The following is a 4,138-nucleotide window of genomic DNA, read 5'->3' on the forward strand; positions in this document are numbered from 1 at the left end:
CCAGGCTCCGCGCCCTCCCCGAGCCACTCGCACTTTCCTGCCCGCCTCCTTTTCTCCTGCCCCCTCTCCTCACTCTGGGCGCCCCACTGCCGCTCACTCCCCTCGCCCCTCGCCCTATCTCCAGGTCCAGCAGTCCGCCCTTCTCTCTGGAGAGCTCATGCCTTTTCAATCGCTCCCCGCCGTCCTCACTTTTCTCACTCTCATCTTCCTCTCTCCCCTTAACCCTGTCTCTACTTTCCCCTTACTTTTCTCCAACTGGTCCTGTCGCTCTTTTCCCCACTCCTGTTGTCCCTCTGCTTTCTGGATCCGCGTTTCTTTATATCCCTGCCCTGGACTTGAAGCCTCTCTCCACCTACCCCTGAGCACACCACCTCCCTCCCGTCCTCTCCCCCTCCAATGACCTTAAAAGACATTCACCAACATCAGACTCAGTCTTGTCACTTGTCCAAGTTGATTTTGATCACTGTCTTCTGTTTTGTACCCCGGGCTGTGCGGCAGTATTTAAATCTCTGGAATCTTGATCTCTAGCAGTGGACCCTTCTCCTGCTGCCCGAATTGTGCAGCCTCTTAGACCCCCTGCCAGCTTCTTCTGTCTGGGCTCGTTCCCTCTCAGTCTTTCATTATGTAAGCTCAGACCCTCCTCTGAAAGAAGACACCCAGTGCCCCTGGAATGACAGAACAATAGCCAGAGATTTTCCTCCCACTTCATTTCAGCCTGCTCTGAGATGGACTTCTTTTTCGTTGACCACCTCCACCTCCCCCCTGGAGTGAGGAGCCTCCTGGAATTTCTAGAAAAGCATAGGATCAATAAGCCCTGGCAATGGCACCTGCTCTGTGAAGTGATTATTGCCTTTGAATAAAGAAAGCCCCCAGTAATAAATCAAAGTAATGATTTTTCTCCTGTGCAAGTTTCTCTCATGGGCTGAGAGGGTCAACAACAAAGTCGTGCTACACACTAAAGTCAACATCTGAGCTCTTCTGTTCTTCCAGGGCACTCGGTAGTCACAGATGTTAATTCCAAGAATGGCAGGCAGATTTTCATTTTCTGAAAGGAAGAAAAACATTAGGATCCAGGGTATCTAAGAGTTAATGATGTATGTATATAATCTGTACAACAGAGGTGCAATACCCTTGTGCCACTTAATGCCCTTGGGGCCATGTCAGAGACAGGAAACCATGCTGCAGGAGCCCAGGGATGGCAATTCTGCTCTGATGCTATGAAATATTAATGATCAAGAGATTATGAGGCATTCATTAGATGCTAAATGTCATTACTCCATGATTTAATGGGACTTATTAATTAGTGCCCCACATCAATTGGTATTAATGTGATTTATATATTTCCTCTGGAATGACATCTTTAAAGGTGGTATTGAGAATCATGCTGGGATTTATTTTCATTGCTGTTTGTGCTCAGCATCTTCAGACAGTATTTTTCCAAGGAAGAGCATGTGCCTCTTCTGAGCTGTTCAGTTCACAGATAGATCCCTTAAGCAAATCTTTCAGTCATATCAGGACCCTGTGCCCGTTTCTGCTGACCTGACAATGTGAATTATTGCTTGGATTTTCTTACAGCTTCAGCAAGAACTATGGTGAGCTCTAGTCTAATTAAGGAATACAAAGAATTATAATTTTAGTGTTCCTCTCACCTATAAGCTTTCCCTTAACAGGAAACACTAAGCTCATCAAAGCAGTCTTATCTGGATTTGCACAAAAATGATGAGACTTAGGAGCTTTCTTTTATTTATATTCCATAATATGTGTAAAATCCTAGATCTTTATGGATACACAGAGAAACTGTGTGTAAACCTTGAACTATGAGACTACAATTGACATCTAAAATTAGCTCAAGTTTTCATGTGTCCTTTCATTTAAAAAAAAAATGCTTCTTGAAATAAAGTTATTACAAACCTTGAGAGTCCTAAGGGATGTCAAACCTTTAGCATGTCCTCATCCCCTTCTCAATCCTTACCTGGTGTTCTACAAGAAATATTCAGCCACATTTCAAGAGTCACTGGATCATCTTCACACAATAACTCTGTTCCCCAACTGGAGCTAGACAGAAGGAGACCTCTCTCTCAGGCACTGCCATTTAACTCAAAAGGACATACTGTTCTGCTTCATTTTCCTAGCCAGAGCTCCTTGATCGTACCCTTCCTAGAAAATAGCATTATACTTGAAGTTCATTTACGTCTCTGTTTAAGACCAGTCTCAGCATATAATCCAAAGGTTACTATATGATGGATTGCCCTAGACAGTTTTTCATAAAAAATGTCACACATTACAAATATGGGCCAGCAGTATGTAATGAGAGCACTGCCTCTGCTGGTGCAACATTAACAGTGTCGGCCGGGATGTGACATATGATGTGTACACAGGCTCCGCTACAGCAACTGCACATTGCTTCATCCACATTTTAAAAATTTCTCTTTTGGATATTTCCAACAAAGAACTATCACCAGCTAACCTCTGCTCTGTGAGGAGAGTGAGACTTACAAAGATGAATAAATGGCTCCCATCTTCAAGTTGCTCCTAATCGGTGGCAAGAAAGAGACACATAGAATAAGAGGCAAGTGCTGTAGCAGAAATAGGAACAAAATGTTGAGGGAACACATGGACAATGGAAAGACTAATTAATTGCCTGGGGGATTCAGGCAGGCTGCATAGAGTCTTTTGAGTTAGTTCTCAAAGGATGAGTTAAACTTTGCCAAGAGGCTAATACCAGAGATATTAACATTGCAGTCAGAATACACCCCTTTGATTTTATGTCTACCTCATACGTATCTGAAGGCTTCAATATTTGGGGACATTGGAAAATATTTTTTCTACATGTTTAAGTCATATAGTTGAAAAATTCTAGTGATTTACTGCAGGCTAGATATTTACAGATGAGTAAAGCAGTAGTCTAAGCCAGAATACAGTCAGTTATTTAGCCTGCCATAGAGTCAAGAAGATGGGAGATCAAATATCCAGCCGGTACACTGTGGCATGTCTCAGGTTTGGCTGTGCAATGACCTCGACATTTTCCAACTTTGCTTGTTCTTCACTTGTCGTAAATTTCTTTTTGCCATCTCCAGATCAAATACACAAGAACGTCCCTCTGAAAACAAACATGTCCTAAAATATCAGGAAAAGAGCCAGGGAATTTCCATCTGGGTGTCTCACTCTATTGAACTCAATGTGTCCAAAACTAAACTCTCACATGTCCCCCTGGTCTAGCTGCCCCCTCCCCACTTCTCTTTCTATGCTGTTGATGAGTCACTGAAGTCTGTCAAACTCAGTATTTGGGAATTATATAGTTTTAGAGATTTTTCCTTTGACATGTCTTATATATCCACTCTTTACTGTACATTTCTAAGATTCACAATCACCATGCCCCTAGCACCTCACATCTGGATTAATACTCCAGCTTCCTCCATGACCCCCATGATTCCAGGACCAACCCCCCTGTAGTCATCACGGACACTGTTTCCAGAAGCATCTTCCTCAGATGTTACTTTTATCATGTCATCTTTCAGCCTCCAACTCTCTAGGATAGAGACAATGATTCACTATATTACTCTAGAGCCCTTCTTTGTTACTGTCAGTATTCCCATAGCATTTAAGCATTACAAATGATGTGCTGGTCATGTTTAAATACTTAGAAAACAAAATACTTTTGCCATCTTCAAACACATTTACTATAATGCCTAAGTGCTTTATGACATCTGTCATATTTCTCATATTTCTCTATAGTCAAATATTCTTTAAATAAATATTTCTTTATAAAAAGGCACATACTCATGCACACACACACACACACATACACACACACACACTCACACACACTCACACACCCATATGTGATCTCCAGGTGTCACAGAGCTATGGAAATGATTTATTGACATAACTATGCTAAGCTAACCATGAGTGTTCTAAGAGACTTTTATCCTTTGTCCCAATGTCAAGGTTCAAAGAAATATTCTTTCAAATTTCAAATATTTGGATCCCACTATGGAGTCTATGTAGTTTAGCCAAAACCATACACTGGTTTTCATAAAGAGTGAGGGGTTTTCCCCTTAATAATATCATACTTTTTTTAGCATTTAAAGTAAGAGTATAGTCAATTATATTGTTGATCTGCAATATGACATTTCTG

General features: G+C 41.6%; 1 protein-coding gene across 1 annotated transcript in view; it reads right to left on the reverse strand.

Annotated features, from left to right (window-relative positions):
• The window catches only part of Tmem178a (transmembrane protein 178A), a 60,861-nt gene extending 60,539 nt beyond the window's left edge, over nt 1-322 (reverse strand). Inside the window, exon 1 of the mRNA XM_048804504.1 lies at nt 246-322. The gene's annotated coding sequence lies outside the window, so the exon portion shown is untranslated. The remainder of the gene's footprint in view (nt 1-245) is intronic.
• Between the last annotated feature and the right edge of the window lie 3,816 nt (nt 323-4,138).

The sequence above is a fragment of the Marmota marmota genome, unplaced genomic scaffold (assembly GCF_001458135.2).
Source record: "Marmota marmota marmota unplaced genomic scaffold, marMar, whole genome shotgun sequence".
In the NCBI taxonomy this organism is placed as follows: domain Eukaryota; kingdom Metazoa; phylum Chordata; class Mammalia; order Rodentia; family Sciuridae; genus Marmota; species Marmota marmota.